This window comes from Schistocerca piceifrons, chromosome 4 (assembly GCF_021461385.2).
Source record: "Schistocerca piceifrons isolate TAMUIC-IGC-003096 chromosome 4, iqSchPice1.1, whole genome shotgun sequence".
Lineage (NCBI taxonomy): Eukaryota > Metazoa > Arthropoda > Insecta > Orthoptera > Acrididae > Schistocerca > Schistocerca piceifrons.
This window is the reverse complement of record NC_060141.1, coordinates 241488384-241497185: the sequence shown is the minus strand read 5'-3', so window position 1 is coordinate 241497185 and position 8802 is coordinate 241488384.

Genomic DNA, 8802 nt, shown 5'->3' with positions numbered 1-8802 from the left:
TATGAATTTCTCAATTAAGATTCTCATCTATATGTACACCCAAAACTTAGAATGCTCTACGGTGGCTACTGACTTCTGTTGATGTGTTATATTTATTGAACGAACTGCACTCCTTGCAGTACAAAATTGGATGTACTGCGTCTTTTCAAAGTTCAGAGCAAGCCCATTCGCGGCAAACCAACCAATAACTTTTCTGAAGACATTATTTGTATCATTTTCTATTGATGTTTCTTTTACTGGATTAACAATGATGCTTGTATCATCAGCAAACAATGTCAGTTTAGCTTATTGTTTCAGATAAGGAGGGAGGTCATTCACATACATCAAGAACAGAAGGGGACCCATGATCGAACACTGTGGAACACCTATTGTAATTTTACCCCTGTCAGATGATGTGGGAAACTTCCTTAAATCACTTAAACCGTATAAAAAACTTTTTGCTTCCTTTCTGTAAATATACCTTAAACCACTCACATGTTTTTCCATTTATACCATAGAATTGGAATTTCTGCAACATAATATCATGGTTAACACAATCAAATGCTTTGTAAAAGTCACAGAAAATTCCTGTCGGTGATATTTTACTATTTAAAGACTCTATTATGTTGGCAGTGACATTTTATATTCCTGTCTCTGTGGAACAGCATGTCTGAAATCTGAACTGTGATTTACTAAGTAGTCCTTTACTGTTGAGATGACTAACAACTCTTGAGTACATTAGTTTCTCCACGATTTTAGAAAATGCTATAAGCAAGAATACTGGCTGGTAATTATTGACATCTGTGGTGTCCACTTTTTCGTAGAGTGGCTTGACAATGGCGTATTTTAACCTGTCTGGGAAAATACCTTGAGTTAGTGATGCATTACATATGTGACTCAGAACATCAGCTGTAACTCCTCAATATTGTTCTAATATCTCGTTTGACATGTCATCTACTCTAACAGAACATTTATTTTTCAGAGACTTAATGATTTTCTTTATTCCACAAGGGCTTGTTAGGTCAAAATTAATCTGACCAGGATTTCTCAAAACTGACTCTTCCATGTAGTGCTTGGTTTTTTTCTTTTGAACTATTCTCACCAATTTTTTCACCTACATGTAAGAAATGGTTGTTGAATATATTAGCTACTTGTGCACTATTGGTTGGAAAAAAATGGAAATGAAGTCCCATGCTTCTTTACAGAGCGTAGGGGAACGATGCGGGAGACCTGCACCGCCTTACTAGGCAAGGTCCTAATGGAGGTGGTTTGCCGTTGCCTTCCTCCAACCGTAATGGGGATGAATGATGATGATGGAGACGACACAGCGACACCCAGTCGTCTCGAGGCAGGAAAAATCCCTGACCCCGCCGGGAATCGAACCCGGGACCCCGTGCTCGGGAAGCGAGACCACTATTGGTTAGATGGTCTTATTCTCTTTAACAGTAATATTACCTACCCCAGTGGTTACTTTTCCTGTCTTCTTCAAACAACATTCGATACTGATTTGATTGTATTGCCCCAGTTGTTAATTTCATCTCTAATATACATATTTCTTGATTTTCTGACAACTTTTCTCGGTATTTTACAGTAATTTTATGTATTACTTCTGGAACTTAACTAATTCTTGCTGTCTCATACAGTTCTCTTTTTCTTTCCTGAAGACACTTTATTACCTGTAGTAATCCAAGGTTTCTTTGAAAACAGTTTGGTGTTACATTTAGTAACTTTTTTGGACAACAATGTTCAAAGAGGGATATAAATTTATCAAGTAATATGTTGCATTTATCATTAGTATTTGGCTCATTATATATTACTTATTTCCGCCAAAACACTACAAACTTTATCACAATTGCTGCTTTAACATCCACCAATAGCTCATAAACTTCTTTCCTTAAAACATCCATTATATCCATTGAGATATTACAGAAACAATTACCAATAGCTCCATCAGCCTCCACTGATAATCCATAAAATTGCCCCTACTGCAATTTTCTACATCCCTACATCCTTATTATCAAGTTTCTACACATATTTTACAACCTTTCTTGCGCCCTCTTTACGGTTGTGCTGCTTAAAATTATTCTCCACTTTATTCTTACTTGTTATATTCTCCATCTCCAACACTTCTCTGCCGATTTTTTGACGTCCTCAGAATTTTAAAATAACATGTCCTTTTCAACAGTGGTTTATTTCGCCACCTCCGGGCTCCAGACCTCGTATTCTGGCGTTGCATTTCGTGAGGCTTCTACCCCTCAAATCCTCGTTCCCAGTTTTTATATCCGGCCTGAAAATTCTCATTTCCATTTTACCTTTGAAAATTGTTATTACACTGATATTTGTTTCTATTTTGAACATTACAGTTATCATGGACGTTACTATTGTTCTCATTCTGGGATTTATTTCAGCTCATCATTCTTGCAATACAACCAGAGTAGAATGAAGTTTTCTGTTGCAAGCTAAGAATTTGTTGTAGAGATCGAATAGCATTTTGGCAGAATATTAGGAACAGTTTTCAATCAGTGAAATTTCGTGTAAATTCAACAATTGCGTTTTTTGTACTATTTAAATTATATGACAATCATTCTAAGCATTCTTGTGAATCATTCAATCTAATTTACAGTTATATGCATTTCAGATTAATTAAAATCACAGTCATAAAAATAATTTGTATAAATAAGCTAATGGTCAAAACCAGAACAGTTATGCCGGTTGTAGATCAGAATCTGTAATCGGAATTTAGAAGCCAGGCAGTTTTCAGATTGTTAGGGAGAATTTCAGAGAAAGAGTTTCAGACTACAACTTTCAACAAACATATAACTTCGAGGTGTCACCGTTTATTAAATATAGTACATTCAGAAAACACCAGCCTTACTTTACCAAAGACTTTTTGTCCTATGGGTGAGACGGATGGCACTCAGTTTATACATACGTTCCAAAAATGTACACATGGAACATGCTTAATGACGAGTCAAGATATGTATAAAAAATTAATATAAGCTGAAATAAAGTTGCAAGTAAAATGAAACACATGGGAATTAACGAATGGGAAGAAAGACATTGTAAACCAGAGAAGTAGGGCTATAATTTAAATAAGTGTATCACTGGAATAGTTTTATCAGAGGGAGAGATAAGTGATGAAATGAAACAGACCCGAGATAATTTCAGTAGGAGGCTTAGTACAAAAAATACGAGAGTAGTTACTCGTAAAACATGGGATAAACGAAATAATCGAGATCGTGATGACAGTAATAAAGAACACGAAGTTGATATTTTTTATTGGCAGCATGAGATCATTGGTATTTACAAGATGGTAGAGCGAAATAAAGAGAATAGTGTGTTAGAAGACGAGGGTGGAGATTGGGAATATGTGAATATTACTGTTAGTTATGGGAGTGAAGAGTGCAATGCAGAGATAGGAAAAACAGAACGTGATGCTAGTGAATGGGAAGATAAGAGTATTATTGCTATTCACGGGACTAAGAGTGTAATGATGAGGCAAGAGAATTTGAAAATTGTTATTCGGAAGATGCAAGCATTTCTGCTGTTAATTCCTGTGAAGAATGAGATGAAGTGACAAGAGAAATCGTAAATAAGGATCATAACAGATGTGATGAGAGTACTATAGAATAAGAAGAGATGTCATTAAATAGGAACAGTCTTGAAGAAAAATATAATGTCTAACGGTGTAGGGAGCCAACAGCTTTTTTGTTGGTATATCATAGTGGTGCATGGTACACACCAAGCTATATGGAACTTTATTTCTGATCCAGTATTCTAATTAGCATTCCCCCTTTTACATTAGTTAAATAGTATTTCATTGGGAACCAAAGGATACAAATTTTGTAATAGAATTATATTATAGAAACAGAATTTATGGTATATGACAATGTGGAGAAATGCAATGCTGATAGTTCATATTATTCTGAGTTTACCTTTCGTCTTTTAAATAATTGAATATAATTTCAAATTACTTTCTTTCGTCATTTATAAATATTTCACGAAGCGTATCCAGAGTGTTCAAAGAAAACTGTGTTCGGTAAAATTTGCATTACTTATAAGTATTTTCTGATACCAATCACTTTTATTTATATTACGTTTAATTTAACACGTTGCAATGCATGTGGAGCATGTTCTGCTCAACTCTAGGCGTTTATACATACAGGAAATTGTTATCTAAAAATAAAATGTCCTAAACCACATTAATATAGGACTTTTTGTTCACTGTTCGCTGCTGGTGTGGCTGTCGCTGTATGTGAAGGGATGGTTTGGGACTGTGGTTGCCCAGAAACTGACGTCCAGTGACGTCTTCTGCTGGTGTCGAGCTATAACTCCTATGTTAATTTAGTTTAAGATATTTTATTATTAACTAGCAAGTTTCTGTGTGCATAAACGCCTGAAGTTGACCAGAGCATGCTCAAAACGCGTTGCAAAACGTTAAATTAAACATAATACAAATAAAAGTGACTAGTAGCAGAAAACACAAATAAGTAATTATTCCAGATAGTCACGGTTCTCAAACGGAGCCAGTATAGCCACAAGTAATTAAAATTTGCATTGTCACTCCTCGCGTTTTTGCATGGACAGTAATAATTTTGAAAAGAGAATCAAAAACTATTTTTCTAAAAAAGCAATTTAAAAGAAATAATAAGGAGGCAAACTGCTGTGCAGTGATTTATTTCAGTTCATCTTTCTTGCAATACAACCAGAGCAGAATTACGTTATCCACTGCGAGATGAGAACTTGTCGTTGAGCCTCAGTAACATTTTGACAGAATACTAGGAACAGTTCTCAGTTAGTGAAATATCATGTAAATTCAATAGTTGCGTTTTTTTGTAATAGAGCACATTTAAATTATGTAACAGTCATTTTGAATATACTGGTGAACCGTTCTTTTTATGCAATCTAATTTGCAGACAGTCCGATGTGTTTCAGGTTAATTTGAATCACATCCTGAAAAGCTTGCATAAATAAGTTCATGATCAAAAGTAGGGTAGCCACTTAATTCTGAATTAGAATATGTAATCTGAATTTAGAAGTCAGGCAGGTTTCACATCGTTACCGAGAAACACAGTTAGACGCAGTTTCAGTATTCAACTTTCAACACACAGACAATTTGCAAGTGATAGCAATACACTACCAGCACTCTACATTGCGACCACTGATAAAATAGCTCCTCTGACATACAGAAAAATGGCAATATTTTCTTGGAATATTATCTTAGTATGAAGGCAGCATAAGTTTCCCAGGTTCTTAGCTGAGTTTCCGTATGGATGAGCAAGCACAATTTACTATTCCATATGAATTTATAATTCATATGCTTCGTCACGTTGTAAAACTGGATAAGGCCATGCTTTACGAACTTTGTCAATAATTTGTTCAGTATTGTGTTGTTATTTTAGTAAGAGGTCACAAAAATTTCCTCTGTCTTCTAGTATCTTATATGTATGTACAATTAGCTTTGCATCTGAATGGCAGTCATTATTTAAGTGTCAAACTCGTATTCATTAGTGTGTGACATCACAGAAAGTATTTAAAGGCGAGTGGTAGGGTACGTAAGGTTGGCGTTAGTAAGTTGTTTTGTCGAGAGGCTTTGCAGCCGAACAGACGCTGGAGTTACTTTAACTTTTCCTTGGACTTGGCATAACTTTGTGAGCGTGAGCTACAAATTTTAACTTTTCACTGGGCTTTGATTTTTTGTCTGTGTTTTCGAATGTTGATTTTACGTAGTTATACGAACTCTACTTACAGAATCTGGGGCAGTTGTGAAGTGTATTTTTTTGCTGCAGTTGATATTTATATTCATATGTATTGAGGATAACGAACTTCGTTTTACGTCGCGAATGATAATGGAAACTGCACTTTTGGTTTTAGCTCCTTGTTGATTTTTCTGAATCATTGTGCAGTTAAATAAACTTTGCTCTACATTTTCTGCATTCGATGCTCTGCTCGCACTACATACATTAATTACAATTCTTTTTTAATTCTGAATCATCAGTTCATGTAAGACCTCCTTTTACACAATATAAGGAATCAGTATTTATCGAGCATTTCTTTAGTTCAAACTATGGCTATCTGTTATTGTCAAAATAATTTAATAATTTTTCAGATAATAAAAAGTTCGTCAACTGTTGCTACCGACAAAGATTGACGATACTGATATGCTCACTACGAATTTCGCGAATACTGACGTGCATCTTCCGCAATATCAACTTCCAAGCGAATATTTTATCAACATCTGCAAACTGTTCTTATAGTTTTGGTGCGACTCGACTGTATACGACCTTTGCATGTGATACCTGAACGACGACTGCCCTTGCCTCCTGTAACGGTGCGTGAGCGGCAGCGCTTAGGTGTTGTTGAACGAAACAGCTACACAGTGCCTTCTGCCGGAATAGGCGCTCTCAGCCCCGAATGCTCCGGATAACCAGCGACGCTTAAGAGACACGATTGGCTGCATCATACCACTATCGATAGTAGCACCCCTTGCATAATGCATCGACTGATCAACTGAGATACTGTTGCTCTATGACAGTACTGCAAGTGGCTGATACAAAGTGTGCCTGACCAATAGGTGGCTCGCCACAAGCTATTTTTTCCTGATGAAGCAAAATTACATTTATCAGGTAGGCAAAGAACCAGCAGAACAATCAGCTTTGGAGTCCTGAAAATCGTTATCAGTTACATCAACAGCATGAACCCGCCAGCGCCATCTTGCGTTTTTAAGCACTATGGTTGTCTGTTTCATTTTTAATGGAGGATAAAAGAATTTCTCACCAGTGCCATCTTGCATGTTTTTAAATTTACCACCATCACCATCTTTGGTTTTTAAATCTGCCATCTTTCATTTTTAAATGACCTCCCACCCGCCAACTTTAATTTTTAAATTTACTGTCATGTCCCATCAATATTTTTTTAAAAAATTTCCCGCCATCCCCCATCTTTAGTTTTTCAATTTTCTGACGTCCGTTATCTTAATGGCAGCACAATATGATATCACAGATAAGAGGTTGAGCATTGTGATGTCAGAAATGTAAACAAATTAAACGTTTTTGACTAGATGTGCCAAAGTCCTCGTTTCCTTATAGAAATACTATGTTCGGTGTATTATTTCTGAGCATACATGTTATTATAAGGACAAATTAGAATTTTTTTCCCTGTTTTAATAAAAAAATTATATAGCAGATATAATGGTCTGACTGTGAAGCATATTGTTTGTGATGAAGAAAAGACTCACACATCTAAAACATAAAGTCATAATGCTTATGTTTGGAGGAATAGGTTTAGTAGCTACGTTATTTTTGAAAAGTAATATCCATCCTTTATCTGACATACTTCTCTTGTCACTTCCTTCTTTACCTTTCTTCTTCGTAGCCATGATCTGTTAAGACGCATGTAGTAATGTACGTTTCTTTAACTGAGAATAATCACTCATTTTTGCATCACTAATACCCTTGTTATGTTATTCGCAACTTTTATAGTGGATGTGAGGGTGACTGTTATTGTGTGAACGGAAATAACCGCCTTTTGCGATATCTGCTTAGTCGCCATTGTGGTCACCTCACCGAGATAACTATCAATTTAAGTAATTACTTAGAACCTGTCTGACAATTAACTAAGTCCGACTGCCCACTGCAAATAATATTGAAGCACTTCATATGTTCCAATCTCTCGCGGTAGTGAAAATCTGTAGACCTTTATTCAGCTCAACTTACAGTCTATAACGGGAGAGTTTAACTGGCGACCGCTCCTAGGACCGCTGAAATAGTTCATTATTATGGTGTATATGTAAGTTTATTTCAAAATATGACTGTTTCATAACTGTTTTGTTTTTCGTATATGCCAACAATAGAGACGTGTGGTGTCAAACAACTAATCTACGCGTCCAGAATGAAATTTTCACTCTGCAGCAGTGTGTGTGCTATTATGAAACTTACTGGCAGATTAAAACTATGTGTCGGACCGAGACTCGAACTCGGGACCTTTGCCTTTCATGGGCTCGGTCTGGCACACAGTTTCAACTAATCTATGATTATTTGAAGGATTGAAAACCTTATGTAGGCTATAAATGAACGAAATTTATTCAAAAGAGGTCAAATCAAATGAAAATGTGTAAAATCGCAAGAAGTCAGAAATTGGTAAATTCTTATGAATACATCATTGCTAACGACGACTGCAACAAAAGGTAAGGCAATATATCACTTATTCCATAGTAAATAATAGTTCCATTTTATGTAAAATCAATGTTTTGAGCCTACAGCTTGAAAAAATTAGTAATTTGCAAAATTTCTAAATATTACGTAATTATTGTACATTTTGTAAAAGGCTGTCAAGATGGCCGATGTAACAGTCGAGTGCGTGCAGCTTGCAGTAGCAATCTACAGTTGTTCTCAAGAAAGAATCTTTTATCTGCGATGATGCGCTGTGCACAAATACCATCTGTGAGCTGTTTGTATATTCACTGCATTACGATCAGCAGTGGATTCGAAAAACTATATTGCACGTTAAAATGACAATCATCAGAAGACAATTCAGTATGATGGCTCCTTAAAATCCAGGAAGTGGGTCTGATCAGATACCAGAGGGTGAATTCGCCGCTGCAAATTTAAATAAAATAATAGCTCCGATGAGTGAAGTTACGTCGCCGGCTATGAATGAACCTATTGCTGAACCCATTAATGCAGCAACGAATGCCATAAATATAACAGAAATTGGTTGCTGTGGATAGTAATATTAGTAAGTTGACTAATGATGTGTCCAGTATGAATCAAAGGCAAGAACGTATGGCTAATGATTTTATTTCTGTGAAGCAACAGCAATATA